The sequence below is a fragment of the Chamaea fasciata genome, unplaced genomic scaffold, assembly GCF_029207755.1.
Source record: "Chamaea fasciata isolate MVZ Bird 193981 ecotype frontalis unplaced genomic scaffold, bChaFas1.0.hap1 SCAF_13, whole genome shotgun sequence".
Classification (NCBI taxonomy): Eukaryota; Metazoa; Chordata; class Aves; order Passeriformes; family Sylviidae; genus Chamaea; species Chamaea fasciata.
The window spans coordinates 966,019-992,147 of NW_027094098.1; the positions used below are offsets into that span (position 1 = coordinate 966,019).

Genomic DNA, 26,129 nt, shown 5'->3' on the forward strand with positions numbered 1-26,129 from the left:
ACCACCAGACACGGCTGTTTTGGAGACAGGGAGCAATGCAACGTGGCAGGGGTGTCTGCACAAGTGGTGCCATCAAGGTGCCACTCGGAGCTGTGTCTGCAATGTGATTGTCAGGTGCAATTGCAGCATATGCAAACATAGGTGAGCTTGCTTGAGTGCCAGCAGTGTAATGCCAGTTCAAAGTAGGGCAGCTGCCCAAACTTATATTTAGAACTTGTGCAATGGCTGTGTGCAGTCCACACTGTCACAGCTTTACCTGGTTTACTTCCAACCAGGGCATAAAGTTGTGCTTTGCACAAAGCCAGTTTGCCTTGAATTTGGAAAACGCACAAAGAAGGGATTGCAGCTTGTCCTGAAAATTTCCCTTACCTAGGTGTTTTTCCCCCAGTCAGAGGAGCACAAACCTGTTCCTCCAAGGGGAACTGCATGCCTTAGCTCTCACTTGCACTGCAGTCTTGTGTGGTAATTTAGTGATTGGGATCCTCTGGAACTGCAGACTGAATACAAAGACAGATCATCTCTTTATGTCTTTGATTATCTTTTTTGCATTTGGATTGCAAGTTTCCAAACCATTTTGCAAGCGGCTTTTCAGCACAAACGTGGTTTTGATGCCAGTTATCACCAAGTTTGACACAGCCAGTAAGAAAGCAGGAGGAAATACATGAGAAGAGTTTACCTGGCTGCACAAATGTTCTTGGACATCAGGAGCTGCCTTCCATCTTCCCATGTGCTTATTCAACAGGTGAGTTGCAGGTGAAAAATAAGTATTTAAAAAATACTGGAAAATATTAATTCCTTACACCACAGGAGGCCCATGAAAAGACTGGAGACAGAACTGTGCTCACAAGAACTCCCATGCAGAATGTTCCAACCACAGATTTGTCCCTGGAGTTACAGGGTATGTAATGATGTGGAGCTGACACCACCATCTCTCCAATGGAGGGCAGATGGCTTAAAATGTCAGGAGCAGGGTTGAGAAGATGATGAATTTATAAATTGTGTGGCTTAACAAAAATATTAAATTTGAAATTCTGTATTTGTGGGAACTAAACAATATTTTCTTTTAGTTCTCAACTTATTTGTCCATTTCTCCTGCATTGTTATTTTTCTGGTCTTTACTTCAATTTTTTTAGCCAAGGATATTTTAAAGCAATAAGGAAACATTTTGTACAAAAATGAACTGTTTTGACATTTTGAAAATTCTCCCCTGATTTCCTGCAAATACTGCTCAGCAAATTCATTGCAGTCTCATCATCACCTTTATTCTCATAATCTTATGCTAAAATACTATTTTGTGCAAACTTACTGTCTGACAGGAAAAATATACCTGACAGTGATATATATTTTCTGTGGAGGCAGAAACTAGCACTTAGTGATGACTTCAGATAGTTTGGCCCCTTCCCCCGTCTGCTAGTGGCATGTTGTGTTGTCCTAGGTCACAGCACTTCTCTGATTGTTTCCTTTTTCTCTGGATGACAAGTTCTTAGTCAAGTAATTCTTCTCAGTGTATATGCACCCAGCAAGATTAGCGAGGGGAACTGATGCTGATTGTGATTCTGGGTATTATTTTGATAAAAATTTCTATTACAGCTTCTCTTCGTGCAGTGAACAGGTTGTGGTATGTGGTTCCAAGTCAAGGAAATAGATTTCATTTTATGAAACATAGAGGGACTTCATCTGCATGAAACCCTAATTGCATTCTTTGGCTTTACTTTAAGAAAGCAAAGCAAATTAGAACCAAAGCAAATGCTATTTATACTTTGCAAATACCTTCCCATTTGAAGCCAAACATAGAGAAGCTTTTGTTCATCTTCTTTTATCACTGTGTCTCTTGCTACATAAAGGATACCATGTTGGACCTTCCACCTTCAAGTCCATCCCAGTGCAGCCTTCCTTATCCTGCCCCTTCAGACTCTCTGAGGGCAGCCAGGCAGTTTGGACTCCTGCTCTTGCACTAGCACAGCAATCTTTTCCAGGGATCTGTAAGTACTGGATAACGAGGGGCAATATTACCAACCTTATTTCACACAGGATCTTGACCCCAGAGAGAAGTGGTTTGAAGAAGATCATGCTGTGAATCAGAGTCAGACCCAAACTCCTGGGCTCAAATCTGCTGTTGCACAGCTGCCCTTCATTGACAGCAATATGAGTCAGAAAGCGTCTGTGCATATGGTTCCTAAAATAACTGGTAATCAGCAAAACTCAGGCCTTTTACTCAGTCACTTCTCCTGAGAGACTCTTGTTAGGCCAAATTTCTTTTTCTCCCTCCATCATACAAGTGCTGCTCCATTGAAGATAATGGATTTGTTTGCATACATCAGAGAACAAGATGACCATTGTGCTGTTCAGGAGGTATTTTATCCACGTAAGGTTTTGGCTAATTACTATTATTTAGTTACAGGCATGTTGGTGGTTTGCTAACCATAAAAGAAAGGAAATCTTTTTTATTCGATCTAATCAACACATGAAGCTGGCTTAAAAGAGAGGTGAGAGAACAAATTTCAAGCTGGAAATGCAGTGTGGGAACCTTTGGATATTTCTTTGTGCAGCTCCACCATGCCAGCCACGCAACTTGATCCAGTTCTGTGTAAGCCAGTTTTACAGAGGGGAAGCAGTACAACAAAGGTAATTCCACTGAGAGTCATGGTCGTGCTGAGATGCTGTGTTTGGCCCAGGCAGACCCTAACCTTGCCATATTAACAGAGCTTTCTTTTCTCTGTAACACCTCAGCAGACCCAAACACCTACAATTTTGGTATTTTCATCTTTTTTTTTTTCCCTACTGTTGCTCACTCAAGGGATTTGCTGATGTTGTTTGAAAAGCATAGTCATATCACTAAACTGACCAATTAGAAATTTATTAAATAAGATTTAAAGCAGGATGATTTTAAAACATGTTTTTTAAGATTCATGAGAATTGTTTCCATTATGGAAGGAAACCAAATCAAGTATGTAAGTTGTACCACAGTGTGCATAAAGCTGAAATCATTTGGCATCAGCCAAGCCTGTCTCAGACCACTCCTGTACCATCTACAAGCTGTTGAATTACAAAGTTCCTGCTTTGTCAACTGCCCGTGGCTTGTCCTCTTGATTTAATCTGGTAGTTGCTAAGGGAGCTTTCTATCTAGTGTTCTCAAAAGAAGGCAGGGAAAGTCTGCCTTGTATCCAGCATTTGTTCAGCTCTGAGTAAATTGCTCCTGCTCCAGTACTTCACCTGTGCTACCACTTTGCTCTGAGTATCACATTCATCATCCATTAGCTTGACTTGCTGTATCATGACTCTGCTGCAGTGTTATACACAGATTTTCAGTGCAGTGCTGATGTGGAGGGTATCGGACAACAAAGGAGCAACCCTTGCTCAAATTGTCATATCTGAGGTCAGTCTCTGACCTCATAAACAATGCTTCCTCATGGGAGGCTGACTTTGGACAAGCCCTTTCCTTCTGCTGCCAGAGAGATCACTACATGACCTTTCAGAACCTTTGCTTGACTTATTACTTTATCCACTCTCTTTCTAGGAAGTGTGGAGAAAATGCTGAAGGAAAGATCATTCATGATGCTGACTGACAAAAATGCAATTTGTCTTATTTGATGTCTTTCTTTAAACAGTTTTTCTGGGCTAGGGACAGCAGACATGCTTTTAAATTTTTTATTTATTTGAGCAGGTGATCAGTCAGAATGCAGAACCCTGTGGTGCATATGACACAGCCTTCAGATACCGGTGTTGATCATGGGAGGAGTTCAATGCCAGTAGTATCACCTGCCCCCTTCCAATAAGGGTCAGAAATTTCCTGGGGAGTTTCACCCCAGGGTGCAGCACAGCACTGGTGACTCAGCACCATTTCCTTCCTGAGGCCTCCAGCTGAGTCCAGTGGTGATCACCAAGCTAATGAGTGCAGACTGGATGAGAAAGCCTCCAACAATAGCTTCTGCCCAAAGCATCTACCTGTATTCCCAAGTTCCATTGTCTTGTAGTCAAATTTCCAGGCTACCATCTCCATGTTCTCTCCTCTGCTGCTCTTTGCTTGTGGGGAATCCCTCCTGCAGGCATTCAGAGAGCCTTGTCATCATCCGTCTCTGTTCCCCACCCTACAGTTCCTTGTCTCCTGCAGTGATGCAGTGCTGACACCTTTGACTACCTTGCTGACAAATGTTTTATCCCACCACTACGTCATGGTCCAGATTTTGTCTTTCATCTTCAAACTACAAGGGGTTTTTTTGGACAGGCAGTTATGCCTTGCTTGGTAGAGGGCAGTGGGATCTATGGTTATGTTCCTATAAACTGTGTAAGATATCAAAGTATAGCACACTAATCTTTTTAGCACAGTCCTCCTACTGGTCTGGTCCACCTGAGTAATAAAAGCCATGAGTTCCCCCACAAAACAAGCAGGAGACCTAATATTTGAGGAATGCAAACTACATGTACATCAGCCCAGGGAGTATGGGTGTTGCTAGCAGAAAAAGGGTTAGTCCAGTCTTTTTCTCCCTGCAGTCCCTGCTGGGTGGATGAAAATGAATCACATTTCATTCTGCTCTCAGTCAGCTGAGATTGCTCTATAATTTTGTTTTTAGTCATTCGTGACTGAGACCTTCTCTGGCAAATTTAGTCACCAAATGTTTTTTTGCTGTTTAGCCCCAGTCGTTTGAAATCTCGGGGGAAAGTAGGTTTCATATTGCGACAGCTGAGAGATGAGCAAGGGGAAAGCTGATGGATGTTGATAATACAGGCTGAAGATATTCAGCATCGTTTCCATATCCCACATTGCTGGGCAGAGATACTCAATTCATTTATTCATCATCATATACAAAGCATTTTAGTCTTCAACTCATAATAGCTTGTGACCTTAAAGAGACACAGTCAAGTACTTTTTGGGCCGGAATTTAACCTACTGTAGAAATTACTATCTGCTGAAAGTGATACATAATAATAGCTGCTACCATTGCCATTCATCCTGCCATCTCTACATACTATACACACATTACAGGGAAATTAATTTCATGACCATTAGAAGAGATAGAAGTGTATAATTTTCTTTTTTAACAGCAGGAGAAACTGAGGCACAAAAGTTAAACCACTGGCCACATACAAAATCAAGGACAAAATTACACACAGGATTGAGTTCTTCTATTCCTGTTATGAATAGGCAAGCAGTGTCTTACACGTCCTAAATAGTTAATTTGTGTTAATCCAGCCCTAGGTCTTGAAGGAAAGTTTCCAGAAAGAATTTGAGAACGAGTTAAAAAAAATCCTAAAATGCAAAAGGGCCCTTTGTTGTCTGTGCTTTAGCTGCATTAGCAAGGAGCTATTCGCACTATTTCCAGAAGTTTCACAATGGCATTGACAACGCTTCTGAGGCACAAACAGGACACCAAATAAAACTGAGACGTGAAAGTATTCCTGCTTCACTCAGAGAAGGATGGATGAGCCTGGAAGGCAGAGGGGCAGGGCAGAGACGTGCATCTATCCATGAGCTTATGTGTGCAGGACACAATGGCAATCAGTCTGATGAGAGACGTTTTGTTCCCCATTTTCCAAGAGGAAGTTAGGAGCACCGCAGAGTCCTGCAGCCTCTCTAAACGGAGTACAGGTTCACTTGTCACGATCAGGAAATAAGTCTGCAGCAGGACTGCAAAGGGCTGTGGCACAGCTGAGACGTCTAGTCGTGTTAGCCTGGTGAGACTCTATGGTTTCTGTGGAATGGTGCTGGCTGTCGACAATAGGGGCTGATGGAGAAAGCATTTCCATGAAGTTAATGGCTGGCTGGTGGAGGTTAGGGCCTGAGGCCATTATTACCATTGTAAGTTCTGGAAATATAAAAATGCAGGGAGAAAAAATAAAGAAAATTGCCTTTTTATATATCAGAGGGTTTAAAGTTGAGCTGGCTGTTGCCATGGCTACAATATTCAGTTTGCAGTCTTTAGTTATTTAAGACCAAGGGCTCGATCTTGCTGAATCAGTGAACTCAATGGAAACATGTCACCCAGCCTCAGCAGGGGAAGAATGAAACCACGGTAGGGTGGTAGGAAAGGAGAACCGATTCCCATCCCATTAGAGCTCATATCCCCTGTGTTCAAGGAGGCTTTCCGAGGTGCAGAGGCAGGGTCTCTGTGAGGAGATGTGAATGGCTACAGGCTTCTGTGAACTCCTGAAGTTCACAGGATCAGGCCAGGATGCTCATACCAGTTCTCAGTTCCTTACAGTACAGCATGTGCATCTTTGAAATGGAAAGGACAGGGAGTAGGGCTGATAAACCCTGTTTGTAAACTCTAGCAACTACATAAATATTTGCACTATATTAATAATTTTTAAGATCAAGACTTCTTAAAAGGAGACAGAACTTCTCAGTGGCAACTTAGCATGTTTTGGATCATAGAATCGATAAGGTTGGAAAAGACTTTTAACATCCCTGAAATATTCACCTTATTCCCAGAATGCGCTTTTCATGGTTCATCTAGTAATGACATAGTTTGCGTTTATGATGGAAAACTGAAGTTTTCCCAGTGTGGATTTTCAAGTTCTTGTTAAAATGGATTAGAGTCCCTTAAAGATTGCTGTCTATTTGGATTAAACTGTGAAGTCAAATGAGACTGTGGTAGAGTACCAAGAAAATGCAACCAGCAGGAGTTTGTTCCCCATCTTTGCTTCTCTTCCAGGGGATTCTCAAGGGAACATGCTACCAAACATCTTGTGTTGTAAAGCCCTATCTTACAAAAAAGTGGGTCTTGATGTCACTCTTCTGTTTCCACGCTTGACAGAGAAAAACCAGAACGATTTCACAATCTTTAGAGAAGGAAACAAGAAGTACAAAATGAAGTTCTCCATGTCAGAGACAGCCCAGTGTGCGTGTCCTCTGTAGCAGGTTGCCACAGTGGCACAAAGTAGCTCCTTTTCTGTATGTTTTAACAAGTGTGTTACAGACTTAGATGCAATACTGAGAAACATAAATGCCTTATATTTGCAGAACTGACTACCACATCAGAATCTGAGGTGAAAATGGATGGATATGATTCTCTGAGTTGTGTCTCTCTTCTAAAGTATACTATCTGTCAGTATAAACACATTATCTCAGAAATTAACACAGTAATTTTGTATTTACTATAGTGTAGCCATGTCCTAAAGCTGCACGGCAATGCCCAGGATTTGTCTGTGGATCCCTGTCCCCCAAATTTATCTTACACATTTGTCCTAGGATATTCAAATTGTTCCCTACATGTGTAAGTTGGCTGTTTCCCTGCTTTTCTGATCTATCATGCCTTTTCTTTACTGCCTCAAGAGTAATGATGGTCCTATGTCCCCTTTGAGACATCTGGTTTGACTGTGCTGTGGTTGCTGGCTTTTCCTCCTCACCAGAGCACTCCCCAGACCAGCCTCAGAGCTCCTGCCACCCCCAAGTGAGACTAGATAACAGTGCCCCATATTGAGACAGAGACAGGAGGGTTTTATCAGGGAGGAACATGAACGAAATGAAAGCTTTGGGATTTCACTTCAAAAGAAAGATGCCATTAGTAGCCCCCTTTGTGTTTGGCTGCATGGGTGGGCAGGCATTTCATTAATGTCCTGAGCAAGCAGAGGCAATAACTGCCTGTATGTGGTTAGTAAACAGCACAGGGACACTGCATTAGTACAAAATTAAAGAATTCAGGAGGGAAAATGGAGATTTCCAGAAAAATTAAACACCCCCAGATGACCAAGGAGAGGTCTTATCTCCTTAGGCAGAGCTACACCAATTTCATCAAACACTCTGGAAGATGAGAAGTGAGAGGTCTCTCCAAGAGCTGGCCATATCCTATTGACCACCAGCAGCACTCCATGCTTCCTCCCAGCTCCTCTGCCAACCACAGAGCCCCTACAGACCTCCAGCCTTTTTCCATGGTGGAAACTCTGCTGAGCCTCTCCTTTGTGATAAACAGAAATAGGATCTAAATTTCCAGTTTAGAGCTGAAAGCCAGATGCAGATTGCAAGCAGAGAACCCCACACCTTGTGGAAGAACAGGGGTTGCTCACATTTCCTTCCGTCTCCAGGAAGAAGGGTATGTCAGCAGCAGTTCCCAGCATCTCTGTTAATGTTTCTCTGTCTGCTTTCCAATGATGCAGGATTCATTTGAAGATGTAAGCATGCTAGGAGGTAGGAAAAGGATGATTCCCCCATTCATTAAATCAAAACAACATGTATTGGGAAATATTGAATTTTTACTGAAGATGGATGATACAATTGGACTTCCTTTTATAAATGAGTTATTTTTTGTTGACTGCTGCTGCCATTGTGTGTGAATCTTAAGACTTGAAAATTGCTAGATAATATTGTTTAGGCCTACATATGGTAGTGAGAAAGGCTGTCAAGAGTCTCTGGGAGAGTTGTTTTTCCTGCATCAGCTCTGCCTCTCTCCTGGAGGTTTTCCAGCAGGGAAGAGAAGATTCAGTACTGATCACTGCTGCGTGGACTGATGTTTGCTGGAGGCTCAACTGTTTTGTGGGTCACAAGCATGGGAATAGTTATCCCTTCATCACCATTATTCACACCAAGTAAATCTGGATTTGATATTCCAAGGTCACCTCTAGGCTCCCAATTGAGCAGGATGAGGCCTGGAATATTGGCCCACTTAATTTCCTGTCCCTAATGCATGACTTAATACACTGCCTTAGTGTATCCTGTAATAGCTATACAGGAATTTTATACAATTTACATGGTGATAGGTAATTTAATCTCTCTTCATATCCTAAACCTGTATTTCCTTTTCCTCTGCCTCTCCCCCTTCTTCCCTCCATCCTTCTCTTTCCCTGAGCTGTCAGTGCTAATGAACAAAGAAACATCTTTATTTAACCCCTCGCGACATCTTCTGCATCTGGAATCCCTGGTAATGGCCTACGGGAGCCTTCCATTGATTGGGTTAATAGAGAATAAAATTGCTTTATAACTATATTTCTCTTTGATTTTAAAATTATGTCCCCTATCCCCAACACTGAGGGAAGGAGTTGTTAACCCTTTAATTTTTCTAGTCCTGCTGGGGCCTTTTCTGGATGCTGCCCAGTGTGGGGCTGGAGAGGATGGGTGGAAATTAGTAAAATCCCTAAAGGAAATATGTGGTATTTCTGTGAAGATAATGAAAATTATCTGAATAGAAGAAATATCATGAAGGAAACTATGCATAGAATGTAAATGTTATTGCAAGAGCGGGAGTGTACAGATTACTGGGTTGCTGTATTTCAGCCCCTCACATTAAAAACTTGGCTCCTTTTTCATCAGTCTCATGTTCTTCACCTGTGTTAAAGGAAATGGAGGCCATTGTCTTCTTATGACTTCTCTATTGCCTAAGTTTTATCAAAATGCTAGAAAAATGTAAATGTTGCCAGGCTCTGCTGCCACCCATTGGAGTTACACTTGTCTGTGTGCACGCCTTGTGCAGCATTTTGTGGATATTTATCTTAGTTTGAAATTTTTTCCAAGATGTTCATAAAGTGCACAGAGAGGATTTCCCTTCTGTACTGCCTGTGGCCATTGCAACAGTGGATAAATATGAACTTATACTGGTCACCAAAACAAAATGCCAAAGAGCAATTCAGCTGGAAAGTTAGTCTGCAGCATGTGTTAGAGTTCTACATATCCTCAAGATCTCCTTCCTCTAATGGCATTACTGCCCTCATTTCCAGTCTTTAACAACTTGTCACAATGGGAGATGATAACAGTGACATAATTTCTTATGGTAACCATATGTTCTTTCAGCCCAAAGGGTCCAAGTGTGCTTTGCCAATATGCGTAGCAATAACCATCACTCCCTGGCTGTGGAAGTGCTATTTGAAAGCACAGGAGAATCTATGTGGAATCGTGAAGAAGACAACAGCTCAGGTTTTCTTTGGAGTTGTTGTATTGATGAGATGAAGGAGGGATGCTTCAGAGGGCTGGAAAGGAATTCTCAAATACTAATTTGATCAGGACAAACAGAATAAATACCCCATCATGGCCCAAGGATCTTTAGGGGGAACAGTAAGTAAGAATATCAGCACCTAACTCTCTTTTTAAGCACTGCAAGAAGCACAGGTCCTTTTGATTTTGTTGAGGGATTCATTCAGCATCAACTCTGAAAGAAGAGCTTTCCCTCAGAATAATAAATACTGTTTTCTCAGGCTCTGCCTCTCCTGCAGTTCTCTTCCATGGCCCAGCAAGGCCTGTTAGTAATTAGGCGATGAGATTTGACAAGATCACAACACAGGCAGATATGGCTGCAGGTTTCTGCCTCAGTTTTCAATTAGTATTTATCTGAGCAAAACAGCTCCTCTGCTACATTGTAGTGGCTCACAGGGTAATTTTTCAAATGAGCATTTTAGTTAATATCCCATAATGACTCAGATATGCAGACTGAACCTCCTAAAAGATTTAGATGTTTATGGTATTTACCATAACAGCTCCAGCTCTTGGACTGATTCCACAGTAATGCCTCTTTCCAGACTGGTTTAGGGCACTCTATGACAACCACCACAACATTCGTTCTTTCCATCTCAGAATGGGTTCCCAAAGCTGATACAGATGCTTTGCCTGTCTGCTGTTGATTTTCTGCAGATGGAGACCCTTCTTAGATAGCAGAGGCCCTGCTCTAGTGACAGCATTCACAGCACAAGCAGCACAGTGTCCTTGCAAAAACAATCTGTGCGCATCTTTTGTCATTATTCATTGTACCAGACTTGCCCAAAAATACAGTTTGAAAACAATCTCAAGCCTTTTCTCTTGCAGCTTGGGACATTCCCACCTACTGCTGTGAGAGAAAACAGATTCTGAGAATGGTAACTGCTTCTCCCTGAAATCCTGGCATGGATGTCAATACAAGCATCAAAGACTATACCATAACAGTCCTGATTTGGGCTGTACTGCTCAGGATTTTCTCCTGCATGTCATTTACACTCTTCTTATCCACTGCTGGCGGTGATGGGGATATGAATCACATTACTGCAGCTGATAATTTTAGAAACACTGCCTGGGAATGCTGCTAAATATAGACAGGGGCGAGTAAAAGGCCTTCCACTTATCAGGCATCTGTGTAGGTTCTTGGCATCTGTCTTAGTTTGAAAGGCAGGTATCTACTAGGGAAGGCAGGAGCCTCCCTTGAAATGGAGAATGTAAAACCCCTCTCTCCGAATTATTATAATTTTGAAATTAAGGGGCTCTCAGGAAAAGATATGGGGATAGGAATAACAGTTCTTTACTGGTGTGTATAACCAGGCAAACAAAACAACACCAACTACAGCATTGATAACAGACAGAACCTGGCGCCCAGTAACGGCTTCCCTGAGCGCGGCGCTGTCCCCTTGGCGCAGTTCCGGGCACAGCCAGCAGGGGCGCTGCTGGCCCCCGGCGGGCGGGGCGGGTGCGATGATCCGCCCGCGGCTGCAGGGGGCGCTGTGCGGCGGGCTCGGGGAGCGCAGCAATGGCGGCCGGGCCCAGGCGGGAAGGTGTGGAAGGGATGGATCAGGAACTCCGGAGCTGTGGCTGAAGGGATGAAGGAGATGGATCAGAAACCCCGGAGCTGTGGCTGAAGATGGGAAGGGATGGAAGGGAAGGATCAGAAACCCCGGAGCTGTGGCTGCAGATGGGAAGGGATGGAAGGGAAGGATCAGAAACCCCGGACCTGTGGCTGCAGATGGGAAGGGATGGAAGGGAAGGATCAGGAACTCCGGAGCTGTGGCTGAAGGGATGGAAGGGAAGGATCAGAAACCCCGGAGCTGAGGCTGAAGATGGGAAGGGATGGAAGGGAAGGATCAGAAACCCCGGAGCTGTGGCTGCAGATGGGAAGGGATGGAAGGGATGGATCAGAAACCCCGGAGCTGTGGCTGCAGATGGGAAGGGATGGAAGGGAAGGATCAGAAACCCCGGAGCTGTGGCTGAAGATGGGAAGGGATGGAAGGGAAGGATCAGAAACCCCGGAGCTGTGGCTGCAGATGGGAAGGGATGGAAGGGAAGGATCAGAAACCCCGGAGCTGTGGCTGCAGATGGGAAGGGATGGAAGGGATGGATCAGAAACCCCGGAGCTGTGGCTGAAGATGGGAAGGGATGGAAGGGAATGATCAGAAACCCCGGAGCTGTGGCTGCAGATGGGAAGGGATGAAGGAGATGGATCAGAAACCCCGGAGCTGTGGCTGCAGATGGGAAGGGATGGAAGCGAAGGATCAGAAACTCCAGAGCTGTGGCTGAAGATGGGAAGGGATGGAAGGGAAGGATCAGGAACTCCAGAGCCGTGGCTGCAGATGGGAAGGGATGGAAGGGAAGGATCAGAAACCCCGGAGCTGTGGCTGAAGATGGGAAGGGATGGAAGCGAAGGATCAGAAACTCCAGAGCTGTGGCTGAAGATGGGAAGGGATGGAAGGGAAGGATCAGGAACTCCAGAGCCGTGGCTGCAGATGGGAAGGGATGGAAGGGAAGGATCAGAAACCCCGGAGCTGAGGCTGCAGATGGGAAGGGATGGAAGGGAAGGATCAGGAACTCCGGAGCTGTGGCTGAAGGGATGGAAGCGAAGGATCAGAAACTCCAGAGCTGTGGCTGAAGGGATGGAAGGGAAGGATCAGAAACCCCGGAGCTGAGGCTGCAGATGGGAAGGGATGGAAGGGAAGGATCAGGAACTCCAGAGCCGTGGCTGCAGACACAGGAGGTCTCGGCAGGCAGGGGGTGCGGGCGGCAGAGCCGAGAAGAACTCGGAGCAGTGTAGGAACAGCGACCCGGCTCCCAGCAGGGCAAAGAGGGGCAGGCTCAGGATCCCCGGACGCCCGAGAAAACGGCGACAGGCTCCTCTTTTAGCGAGGCGGGCGATAACCAGGTGCCGGTTCAGTGGCTGCTCCCAGGAGCAGAGGCTCACCCCACAGCACAAGACACAGGACCCGCAGCAGCAGCGAGTTCCTTCCCCAAGCAGCAGCTCCACTGACCCCTTCCGAAGACCGAGCGGGAGCACCGCTGCCCCCAGTCCCATCCTTTACCTGCCCCTGCACAACTCGCGGTATCTTGCCCCTCCCAGAGAAACTCCCAGAGTAAAAGACGTGTGGCCAGGTGCTACACTCCTCTCCCGAATCCGGCCACTTCTTTTGTTTCGCGCAAGTACCCATAAGTACCCAGTAGTTAGTTTCCTAGCAACTTATGGAAAAAAAAAATCTGTAAGTAAAAAAGAAAGAACTCTAACCCCCCAACAGCATCGCGCAGGTACAGGTTGTATTGTTCGTGGTTTAAGGCTCTGGAGAACCTTTGATGGAGCCATGCCTGTCCATCACAGAGCACAAAGCTGCCTGGGACCAGCCAAACATTACACAGGCTGAGGTCTCCCAGGGCCAGGCAGCATTTCGGGATTTTGTCAAGTAGGGCTCTGCCCATGAGCACTGCCGCTAGAGGTTTAGTTGAGGATCTGCTCTGTGACATTTACACGGATCTCCAGGCTAAGCAATGTTATAAATGCATATTATATAGGTAGCTTTTCGCAAATATGAAAATGAATGCTATATGTAGAATGTAGAGAGTTTTACTGTATTTTCTTTTATTACTAACAGGCTTAGAAATGTGATGAATGTATATTTTCTTTTTGAGTTGTGAAACTTTTCGTAACATTTAAAACCAGTCAAAACAGTTGACCAAAAACTGAATCAAACCCTCACCAAAAGATACAGAGAGAGAATCCTCCTACATTCCTGAACTGATTAGATCAAGACAGCGGTGGAACAAAAGCTACAAGAAGGAATTCATTGATGTCCTGGTATCAGAAAGACTACCAGGCGCCAACAAGGACTTTATCTAATAAAATGTTAATCTGGTACAATGGGGCAAGTTTCTAAGGAAGAGGGGCCAAAACCCAAGGGAACATCTGGACTCAAAGGAATGTTTGAAAAATGCATATGTAAAAGGTTAATCCTTAAAAGCAAATATTTTGAAGGAGCAGGTGTGCTTTCTGGTGAGGCACACCAGGTGGAAACTTTTGCTTTTCTGTCTCCTAATTGTCTATTTTATTTTTTTATTAAACTTATAAATTTTTCTACGAAAGTGAACCTCGTTCTTCACAGCAGGAAGGAAGAAGCACTTGTATTTGCATCCACAAGCTGAGGGGTAAAACACACAAGCTGCAGTGGATGGAGGAGAAGTAGACAGAGTAGACCTCTAGGCAGCATATGAGAGTACAAGCCTGCCTAAGAGGGAGAATTTAAAACACCATTAAAGGCCAAGTGAATAAAACTATAATGCAGCTCATGCCTCACAGCTTGACTGTGAGGACTTGGGTTTCCATACAAGAGATGCTGCTGCAAAGATCCTTTTGGACATCAGCAGTTGTAACTCATCTCAAATGGTAGGGAACAAGAAGGAATTATGTCAGTATTATTTCTTTGAAGAAAACCAGGACTCCATTAAGATGATCTCTCTCTAAATGAAGGGTTTCCTGTCCCATTAGCCCACTGAAAGTCCTTGCAGAGCTGCCCTCGGGGGGAAGGAGAGCCAGCAGGAAGGTGAAGGCAGGATCTTCTGCAGTCAGTAGGACTGAACTGAATGAGAGTGAGAGAAAGAATAAACTTCCACGTGTCCTGCAGTGCCAAAGTAATGCAGCTTTGTTGGCGCAAAGCCACAGCCCACTCTTGCTGGCAACTGGAGAGAGATTACAAAGTTTCCACGTTTAACAGCTTTGGTTTCCTTCAGGAGCAAGAAGTCACCCTGGAGTGAGCTCCCACAAGTGTTTCTTCACCTGTCTACATGTAAAGGGAGTTGGAGAATTACTGTTTTCCCTTGTATTTTTTCTTAGATTTTTTGTTTTCACTTTTTTAGATTTTCCCCTGAAGACCCAAAGTACATTCCTTTGCCAAGTACAACCAAGCAATTGTCAGCATTTTCCTAAAAAAAGTCCATTCCCAAAATGGTTTTCTGCCCCCAAAATGTCAGTGAAATTATTTGAGCCAGTTCCATTTATACTGGCAGAAAAAAACCCAACAAGATGCCAATATACATCTCCATGCAAATGACATCTTGCAGCCCTGTGATAACCAAGACCTGGAACATTCCTGTACAAGGAAAGAGAAAATAAATGGTGTGTGTGCCTGTGTTCGATGGGTGACAGAAAGGAGAGCCCATACAGAAAAGGCCTTACAAGCCAGAGCAGAAGAGAGCTTTCATCTTTTTCCAAACAGAAGAGAGTCTGCATATCAACTGTAGAACAGAGGTGCAATTTCTATGCCAATATCAAATGAATCCTGCATGCCAGTATAGAAGGAAATTTACAGGTAAGAGCATTCTGTGAATCACACAACAAAAAAGGTGCTTAGATTGCCCTAAAAGCAAGAGCTTTTTTTCCCAAATTAGCCCAGAAGAGAGCCTACCAATGGAAAAGAACCTGCATAAAAAATCTCTTGTAGCTGCCCTTGAAGAAAAAGAATGACAGAACCAGGCTTTTCAAACCTAAACCAATTAACAAGGTAAAAGAAAAAGTCTTATGATAATTAAAAATTAAAACCAACAAGACAACAGGGTAAAAAATGAAAGAAATTAATAAAAAAATTAGCAGAGATGAAAAAAAACCAGGGATGGGAGTGATATAAATTGAACCTATTATAAGGCACTAATGACATTTGAAAACCTAATTTTTACATTGTCAAACCATTTTGATTAAGTGTTAAATGCTGCTCTTACAAACTTGGCATATATTGTGCAAGAGCAGTAATTTCTGGCTTTTATCTTTCTCGTTTTCTCTGAAAAGCTGCTTGTGTGCTGAAAGAGGCAGCAAGCACTCAAGACTTATCAGTGCTCCTTTCTCTTGTATTCCTCATGCCAGGAAGTGCCAGCCCTGCCTGACAATGGCTGTTTTCATGTTCACAGGGAGAAGGTCCTAAGTAGGGCTGGGGGGCAATGAGGAGAGACATTGGGTGCTGATGAGAAAAACAGTCATCTTTCTAACTAGGAAGCTTCTCTCCTTTTTTCCTATTTTTTCCCCCTCCTCTTTTTCTAATTTCAAAAATGGAATAAGCAAAATAATTGAAAGAAAGAAAATTGACTTTTTATGGCTTTTTAAGTGCTTAACATGAAGTTTCATCTAGTAAAATTATTGTTATTTTTATCTTTAGCTGCGTCGTTCATGCTTCTCCTTAACGAAGATATTTCTCCAGTCAGGATGCCAGCTGCAAGGAGCCGCGCCGGGAATGACAATGGCCTATGCAAATACAAAGCATCAGCTATAAAGGCGCTCCAGAGCAGCCGCCCTGCTCGAGGAGAGCTGCTGGCAGCGCAGGAGGAGGCAGGCGAGGCCTGGCCCCGGCCCGGGGAGTGACCCCGGCTCTGCTGCCTTAGTGGGAGGTGAGGATGCTCCACATCTTGGAAAGGTCCCTCGGCATGGGCAGTACCTCAGAGCAGGGAGTGCCCGGCCGGGGAAGAGAGTGCTGGATCCACTCGCACATCAGGGAGGCTCGGGGAGGCCAAATGTGGTTAGTGGTTTGGGATTTGTGGCTCCAGTCACCGAGGCTTTGGTGTCCTAGAGTCACTTCAGTACCCCAGGCCCCGTCGAGTCAGCCCTGGAGAAGCTGAAAGTCTGTGGGATTGCCTTGTTTCAGAGCATGGGCTCGTTTCTTCTGGCCTCAGCTGCAAACTCCCCCTGATCAAAATTCAGCAACATAACATACCAGGCACTGGTGGACTTGTGCTAGGGCTTGCTACTCCAGAATTGGCCAGAAAAGAATGTAGGGAAATTACCACTGGGGAAATTAGGGATTTTCAGTAAGAAAAGGAATTGCAATTTTTTTTTTTTAATTTTTTTTTTAATTTTTTTTTTAAATTTTTTTTTTTTTTTTTTTTTTTTTTTTTTTTTTTTTTTTTTTAAAACTTGAGAGCTGAGAAAGGGCCAGGAAAGCACTTTGCAGGCAGAAGCGAGTATCTGACAGTTTGGACTGTTCCTGGGTGCTGTACACCCCTCAGCTCTGTCCATAGGAGAGTGACAGACTTGTAAATGACACATCTGGGCTTGGTAACAGAACAGAAGAGTCCCAGTCCAGCATGATGGTCCACATGCAGCCCTAGGTAACAATATGCTTCTCCCCAGCACACGTAGATCAGCAAGTCACAGTAACTAGGACAGGGACATGCAGGCATTGTCACCAAAAGCAGCAATCAGATGAAAGGTGATTACACAGAAAGCAAACTGGGCTCAAGAAGCTGGCATATCTGGAAATGACGGTGCAGAGAGGATCGTTCTGCTTTGGCAGGGCACAAAGTCTTTTTACAGAGACATTGCATCCCTCGGGATAAAAGATTTGATCACAACTCTGTTGGTGCCAACCTGCATGGAAGAAAAATTACACATTACAAAATGCTGAAAGACAGCTAAAGGGAAGGAGTCAGAAGAGGGGATGGAGAAACAAAAATAAATCAGAATCACCGCAGAGAAAAAAGACTGAAGGTATAATTAAAATAGAGAACCTTTGGAAGGTAAAGATTTTAGAAAGTAACAAATATTGGAGAAAATAGGAGGGGGTGTATAAAAAGACAGGACATAAAGCCAGGCAGCATGGCCAATGTAATTTATATCAATTTTTAGTGCTCCTTTTCCTCTGCCCTAGGAATAGTTCATAAACCACAGCATTTATTATAGGGGTGGTGTCACACACTGCAAACCTATTTGTGAATGTTACCACTGGGGGATCACATGTGGAACTGGCTTCCATTGCAGCTGACAGGCTCGATAAATTCAAAAAGATCAAGAAGAACACAGGTGACAGGGAGTATTTGGAGTGTGCGTGCTCTTCTCTCTTTTTGTTGCACGAAGAAAGGAATGTGAATCCCCCATGCTACCAGTCACCACGTTTTTATTGTAAGCCTTGTAAAACCTGATGTTAAAGTCTAAGCTCTCAGGTCATGCAATTATGTGAGTCTCTCCTTCCATTTTTTAAAATGTCAGTTTCTAACCTGTCTACCTGTAAAGAAAGACATGGAAGCACAAACACATACAGACTCTAAGCAAACTAATTATTGATATATATATATATATATATATTGGTTTTTTAATGTCTTGATGCTGGGTACTTGATTTTGAATTTCCAGGCTACACACTAAGGGCACAATGGCTTTCTTGAAGCCAGCACCAAGGCACATGTGAAGTTCTTACCATATTCCTCCAGTTTTGAGGTATCTGGTATCTTCACCAACTGTCTTTTGAAAAACCTGGAGGTCTTGACGTATAGAGAGCCATAGAGACTTGACCAACCTTAAATTTAAAGAAAGTGCCTCATAGAAGTGAGTGAATACTACTAAAGTCTACAAAGGTTAGTCAGCTTTCATTACCCGGAGACACATTCCTCATGTTTAATATTTATCGTATTTATCTGCTCCTTTTATTTAATGGCAGATATCTGGGAGCAAGCATCCCTTAAATTCTGTCAAAACTGGATACAGCTCCATGGTGCTAAGAAGAACCATGGTGATGAGGATTTTGGAGTGAAAAAGCCATATTGAGGGGCCACTGAAAAATAATTTCATGATGTCAGAGAAGGCGCAGCAATTCATTAGGTGAGAAAGAGGGAATGCAGGCAGCTGCATCATTCATGCATTGCATGAAAAAGAGTAGCACAATAGTTGAAAACCCTCTCTGGTCTGTTACCAGGTGCTGCAGCCACCTTTGATGATGGTGTAGACGTAGTAAAATATAGGATTTGAAAAAAAGAGGTGTACTCCTGTCAGAAAGAGCTGATTGCTTTAAGCAAGGCCACCTCAGCATAGCCAGGATTTCTGCTAGCTCTCCTCTTAGCAGGAGCAATGTAGTCCTGTTGTCTCATAACAAAGAACAGTGGAAGTGAGGATTCACTGAGAGTTTGGACTTCATCTCCCCTTTCTAGTTACCTCCAGCTCCTGTATTTCTGCCTTGCTGTGGGAACTGGCTGTTTGATTCTCCAGTGCTGTGCCACAGATAGTCTCCAGCTGTGCACTAGGAATATCAATCATGCCAGTGCTGCAGCAGGGCAGGAGAGATGGGAGTATTTGCCTTCCTAAGGCTTCTTCAGGTGCTTGTGTGGATTCTTCACTCCGGCCCCAGGAGAAGCTTCCCTTGCAGCCACAGCTGCCAAAGCCATGGTGCCACTTCCCCCAGGACTGTGCTAGGGAGAGGGCTGTGACAGAGCTCTGTGGCAGCACAGCCACTGTGCAGCCTGCTCTCCAGGGAGCATGCAACCTCTAATTCATGCATGCTTCTGTCTGGAGAAACAGGGAACTGAGGCTGTGTCTTCTTCTGCCAGTGTGCCCCTTCCATTTACAGTTTAAATACTGTGGAAAATGTAGAAGGACAGACAAGCACAGGTTGAAAGGTTGAATTGTTTACAGAGTCAGACCTTGGGAAGAAGCAGATTTCAGTTACTCAGGTCTGTGTGATCCACATAATGGCTTCATTTCTTTGTGGGATCTGGTAGCCAAAGAACCTGTGTTTAGGAGGGACTGATGAGTGAGCTGACGGACATCCAGACGCCCAAATTTAGCTGACAGGAGTGTGTGTACATGTTCACGTCTGCCTGTATGTGTGTATGCTTGCAGGACAGAGCAAGTCACCAGAGCAGTTGTCCCATCATTTCCCACCATCCTGGTTCTTGTTAACTTAGTTTGAATTTTTTGGCTTTCCTCCCTCTCCACCTTCCTATTTGTGTGATTACCTCTCTTCTAGTTGTAGTGCAAGCAATCTAATTCCATTCAGTGCTTTGGCAATGCCAATCGCTGGCTCTAGGTTAGTGAGAGTGAAGTGGCAGCTGGCTGGTAAATGCATCCTCAACCTTGCCATGGCAGCTACCTGCTGGCCCTGAAAGAGCCAGGAATTTGTGCTCTGCTTCATGGACCTCATGGCCTGAGGAACAACAACTGTAAGGACTGTATGGGACTAAAAGAATTTGTCACCACTGAAGAGACAGTGCCAGTTTTGGAGCTGGACTGGAAGAGGGAGGGAAAACAAGGTTTAAAAAACAGAAGAAAGAAGAAGAAAAGAAGAAAACTAAACAAACACTATGGTCACATTTTGCTTTGTATGTATGACAAACTGGTGCAAGATATTCTCAGACTCAGAAACTTCATTCTTTTCCTGCAAAGAGAGAAGCCAAAGGTGGTAGAAAAAAAGGCATTTCTATTGTGCTGACCTTGAGCTGTGAAGAAGTGCACTCCAGCTAGGATTTCCCAACTGGTTGCCTATTGCCTGGTCATCCCTAATGTTGGATTTAATGTTCTTGGCTCCTCTGTTTAAGCAGAAATGAAAAGATTAACTCTTCCCAGATGTATTTTTCAAAATCTGTCACAGGACAGTTGAAAGGGGCAAAGGGCAGCATTGTCTACCTAATAAGAAGGAAAAAGACAGCAAGGAGTCTGGGTTTATCACCGTTTCTGGCACTGACTCATTGCGTGGTTTGGTTTGGTTTTGTCTTTTGCGTCTTCACAGCACTCTTGTAAATATGGTGGGTGTATGTAAATAGCCTCGATGGGCTTGGAGAGAAGCCATGCAAGAAGAAAATTTATAAGAGGATAGAATGGTACTACAGAGCATTAGCAGAAAAACTGGAAAGAGGTAGCTTCCCTGGAGTCACTGTGAGATATTTTCATTTGTCTTTTGGCACAGCAGCTTCAAGGCCTGACATTTAGATTTCCCTCCTGTGACTGGCTCCTTGCTGTGCTGTAAAGGGGGTGTGAGAAGTGCACCCCTAGGATGGGGCAGAGTCCTGCAGAGCAGCAGCACTGGGTTTGGCAGCAGGGAGAGAGGGATTTGCACTATTCCCAGCTGAGGAGGAAGAGCAAACAGAGACATCCTGCACGAGGCCACTTCTCTTGAAGGGGAGTCTGACAGGATGAAGGTCATACAATGGGAAGTCCTTGTGTGTTGCAAACTCTCAAACCTTCTCCGGGTCCCCTAATTACAGTGTTCTCCCTCTCCCCAAGAATTTCACCTTTGAACATGTAAATCACAGGCAGTTTTTTGTTTGTTTATTTGGGTTGGGTGGTTTTGTTTCATTTTTTAATGAAGAAAAAACAAGAACCATGTGACTTTTAAAAGAAAAGACTCTCAGATTTTTGATACTTTACTCCTGACTCTTGAAGGCCTGTGACCAGCATTACTAAGTGGGTTAGTCCTACCAGTATCTTAGATTACTAAAGATAGGAACTGAAAACTAGTTAGGAGTTCATGTTGTTTTTTCCTCTAATGTTCCACTCAGTCGGCTGGCGTGATATCAGCCCATTTAATTTCCTTTCCTTCTGCTTGTCAGTGCCACTGTCTGTTTTTCATATTGGGATCAGGAAGCTTCTGACTTTATGGCATATTTCAGGGAGAGAAGTTCTCTGTCAATATCCAGTGATTCTCCATCAGTTTAAATAAAGTGAATGGGATATTACAAATACACATTTTTTTGCTGATGGTTCCAAATTCATAAAGCTTACATTTTTGCAGATCCAGGTAGGCAGTTGAGGCCATTCCCTGCTGTTGCTATATTCATCATCCCACCCCTTCCAGTCTCATTTTTCTCTGTCTTGTTCTTACTTTCCCTTAGACGTATTCTTTCTTTCCCATGTCTTCTCCCCAGCTGTCTTTCTCATGCTGCCTATGCCAGCCATATCCCTTTTCCCCTGAACGCCTCCTCCCCTGCAGCTGTGGTTTCACACCGCATTGTGCATGGCCCTTTCTGCCTGCTGTGTTTCCATCTTGGCTCTTCTGCTCTCCTCCTTCTCTCCTGTACCTCTCAATTTTTCTCTTTACCTTTGTCTCCTGCTGCCTCATTCTTCTGTCTCCCAAGGGCTGCTTTCCCAAGAGAAGCTAAGTCGAATTGATTTGCCATTTAATTGCCTGATGTGTTCATTGCCTGTGCCTGCTGTTTGAAATAGGCCTGCCTGAAAGTCCCTGGGGGAGGCAAGGTTGCGTGGCAATGGGGGAGGCAGAGAGATGGGCTGGCAGCAGCTCAGCCAGAAGGCAGCTTCCTTAGAAACAAAACACCTGCCAGGAACACCTGTGCTCGTAAATGTCTGCTGCCATCCTTGGGCAGGTCCCAACTCTGGGAGAATGAACGTGTCTATTCCATGGCATCAAACCAAGGTGGCTTCCTGGCATGTGTGAAAGCTTCTAACTAGCACTTATACTAAGCCCTCCATGTTCAGGTGGAGAGATGCAAGCCAAGAGTCACACACCTCTGTAGCTATGGGTACAGGAAAAACTGGGAGTCCTCCTGTCAGCAGCTCCAGCTCCAATGGACCTTGTCATTGCCCCTCCCTGTGGGGTGGGTTGCTGGAAAAACCCTTTTTCTGACCCAGAGACAGGGCTCCTGAGAGGCATTTTAAAGACTTTTATTCCATTTTTAGTCTCATGAGAAAGGTGAGACGGTACGGATGTTACCATTCACACCATCAAAATCAGAAGCCAAACTATTTCCTAATTACAATACATTATAAGCATTTTTTGGCCTATCAGCTTGTGCCACACAATGCTGCTAATGCTTCTAAGCCAGTCATCTATTAAAATACCCCACCTGGGTCTTGCTACAATACATCTTTCATAATGCTGTTTCTCCGAAATATCAGGTCTATTTGCAAGGTTATAATTTAAAACTTGTTTCTAGTTCAGTTTCTCTCTCAACAATGTCTTCTACTTCTAGACTGCAGACTCAGTCTTTTTTTTCCCAAGGAATTTAAAGAGGGACTATGGTATGAATAGAAGCAAACCCATTTAAGCAGCCCCACTGTCTTTGCAGAAATCCCACCTATGAATTGAGCTAGCTTGGATTTAACACCACTGAGTTGATTAAAGGTCACATAAAGATTAAACATCAAGACAATTGGTCTTTCCACGGAGGCAAAACTAAGGATTTTTGCACTTAGCATGGTGGAGATATCCTTCCCTTGTATTTGTGCACATTTACCTAACTTGTTTGTTACAAAGGAAAAACATGAGCTCCATGTACCTACAAACACCACAGAGGCTTCACCTCAGTGTAACAGTGGGATGAAAGCCCTAGGCTCCAAAGGCTTTGCCAATTGATGACATTTTCTCCTCTCTTTAAACAGCCCATGTGGCTTCTTAAGCTTTAGGCAGCAAAGCATTCATGGAAGAGCAGGGCATTCAGTATTCAGTACCCATCACACTGATTTTTGCTGCTTTCCTAAACACTGTCCACAGTAACCCTCATTATTAAGGGAATAGGAACAGATTATAGCATGTGCATGGAGGAGAACATTACTTCTGCTTTGCCTGATCAGACACTAGAAATAAAGGAGTAAGTTGAAACTGAATAATAATAGATGAGAAACACAGAGCCAATCTGAATTAAGCACAGCAAGAGCTGGCCAGTTGTCTTTACTGCTTTTGTGATGCAATTTTATTATTTGCTCTGCAGCAGCTAGCTAATGACATGGCAGACATAATTAATATGGTATGGGCCTTTCTGGTGGGCAGGGCTGCACACACAAATCCATATCCTTGTATTGCTTCTGCTGGGATTTAGGTGCATGTATTCACCAGATAAAATATTATCCATCTGTTTTTACTATCCTCCTTTCTCAGACTCTCTTTCTGTCCTTCAAGCCCTTGAGCTTTCCTGTGTTTATTCCTCTGTTCTCTTTCTCTCAGCCCTCATTAAGTCAGCAAGCTCGAGAAAGAATCTAGTTTTTCATTCCATGTATGAAGCGTGGCCCTGGTCCTGTTTGGATCCTGGAACTGCTACAGCTCATCTGCCACTGTGCATGTGCAGCAGGGAGCACATGGTGACCGTGCTGGTGCATTTCTGTGAGCTGTCCCCACGCAGGCAGGGAGTCAGGACATACACCTGGTTCCAGGCCACGTTAGAGCCTTATACTGAGGATTGCATTAGGGAAAAACGATAATGTGTGGCACAGACAAAGGCTGGCTTAGGAGGTGCATCTTAGGGAAAGTTCTTGAGCTGTCAGAGAAACACAGAGCTATGGCTCCCAAGAGCTGGGACAGCAGGATGTCTGCATATATCCATCAGACCAGAGCTGGACAGCTCCATCCTGCCAGGTGCTCCTGCTTCTGACTTGGAGCTTTTTGCACAGAATATTCTTCAATTTAGTAAAATGCCTTGATTTAAAAAACCCAACTTGTGGGCTTGTATCTCTGTCTCACTGGATCAATGGGATTTAAACACGTGCTTAACCGTAATCATGTCCTTGAGTATTCTCCAGAACTGGGCCTTTTACAAGGATACAAGTCCCAGGGAACTTGTAGGAGTTTTGCCTTCTTGCATGCTGCTCCTCATATACTATTGATGGAACAATCTGGTACTCATTAATGCTGCAGATTAAGCCTTTTTGCCTGAGTCTGTTTTTTTCTGTAGACATTTTAACTGCTTGTCTTATATTTATTTGATTTCCAGTGCTTAGTTACAATATGACAGCAAATCTAGACTACGTCTAATAACTATTTATTCTGTCTCCTCAGGCATTTATTGACCGCAGGTGGTGGCATGAACTCAGTGTCGGCATTGAGCTGCAGCACTGATGGCCATCCTACAAAAAGAAACAGAGAATGAGAAATTTCCAACAGGAAATTATAGTCACATACATGTGAAAGATGGGAATCAGTTCCACTGAAGTCCCAAGGACAGATTCCACGTAAACCTGTCAGGAAGGTTCAGGGCCCTTACTGCTGGTAAGTAGACTGTTCTTTGTATCTCTCTGGAGAAGAAAGGGTACAGTCTCATGATTAAGGGAATTGGTTTATCACTGAATGGGAGCCCCAGCTGTAGAACAGATATCCCCGAGGGAACCCAAATGATGTCCATGTGTATGTTACCCCAGAGCTACTGGCCTGCCTGTCTGGGATGTGGCTTTGTGATTGATGAATGTATGGAAAGGGTATTGGACGCCATGGAGGTGACAGCTTTGGTGGAGGCTGTCTGTTCTTCCTCTTCCTTGTGGGGTTTTCGGAGCCTTACCAACAAATCAGTCCCTGTTGTGAGGCATTCCACACTTGTCCTTCCACACTTGTCACTCCACACTTGTCACTCTGTCGGTCATGGTGTCATTCCCTTTCATGCCCTGGCAGGAAGTTAGGAGGGTTTCCTTTGGCAGCTGTTTTTCATGCTGGCTCCCTGGGGAGCAGTGATCCTTCTGTGTATCTGTGTGCAGCTCACCACCCACTGCCCAGAGTCTGTCAGTTGTCTCAGAAGTTGGACTTCTGTGTGCTCAGTTGTGCACTGGGGTACATATCCAGGGAGCTACTAAAATGTGTGTTCTTCACATTAGACCAAGGTCTGCAAGGCCAGGGGATTACTGGCTACCAGAGAACCCTTCACTGAACTGAGAGAGAAAGATATCTGTACAGTGGGTGCAGAGAAGTTCTGCTACTGGACAAAGGGTAGTGGGACATTCAAAAGCCTTCAAAACAGGTTTACTGAGAGGTCATAAGAACTGAGCAACATAAACAAATTTGCCAGAGGAGCACATCCCGGTGCTTTTCTTGGGGTCTGGGTTAGTACATCACTGTGAAAGGACAGTATTCCTCACTCCTTCCCATGTCCAAGTGCATTCAGAGCCTGGTGCATGTGAGCTGGGGCACTCTGCCAGCCCCATTGCAGTGCCTGCCCTTTCTCCTGCGAGCTATTTAAAAGCAGCCACAGAGCTGTGCATCCAACTGCAAATCCCTTGCTGCACTGCATGCCAAGCGAGCCTCTTCCGAGGCAGGTGTCTCCCTGATTCTAACCAGCAAAGAGGATAGAGGCGTGGCCCAGGGCAGCGGAGGATCAACCTTCCCGTGGCTCCCGAGAAGGCAAAGCCTGCCATTCACACTGTGGCTTAGGCAAAATCCGCCCCTCTGGATGCTCAGGAGCTGTTACAGAACAGCTGCTCTGGGCACCGTGTGAGAGGAAGGGCCAGAGACGCTTCAAGTGTTTTATCACGCTCTCACCAAGCCTGTCCCCTGTGGAGACAGAGCCTGACAGTTTTGTGTTCATTGTCTCATACAAAGAAGGTTCACCATAGGAAGGTGGCTGTTTGCAAGGGCTCAAGAATTAATTAGTGGTTTTCTCAGCACTGTTTAGATGCTAAAAGAAATCAAGTCTAGGGCAAGAGCTACCTTGTGAAGGGACCATTAGCTATTTCAATAAGCAGCGGCACTAGGTACTCTTACTCTATATTTTTTCTATACTGAGCATTGCTAAGGTGTAGAGAATCAAAC

At 44.3% G+C, this 26,129-nt stretch overlaps 1 protein-coding gene across 1 annotated transcript in view; it reads left to right on the forward strand.

Annotated features, from left to right (window-relative positions):
• The first annotated feature begins 24,523 nt into the window (after nt 1-24,523).
• The window catches only part of LOC136296449 (high mobility group protein HMG-I/HMG-Y-like), a 64,734-nt gene continuing 63,128 nt past the window's right edge, over nt 24,524-26,129 (forward strand). Inside the window, exon 1 of the mRNA XM_066195567.1 lies at nt 24,524-24,602. The gene's annotated coding sequence lies outside the window, so the exon portion shown is untranslated. The remainder of the gene's footprint in view (nt 24,603-26,129) is intronic.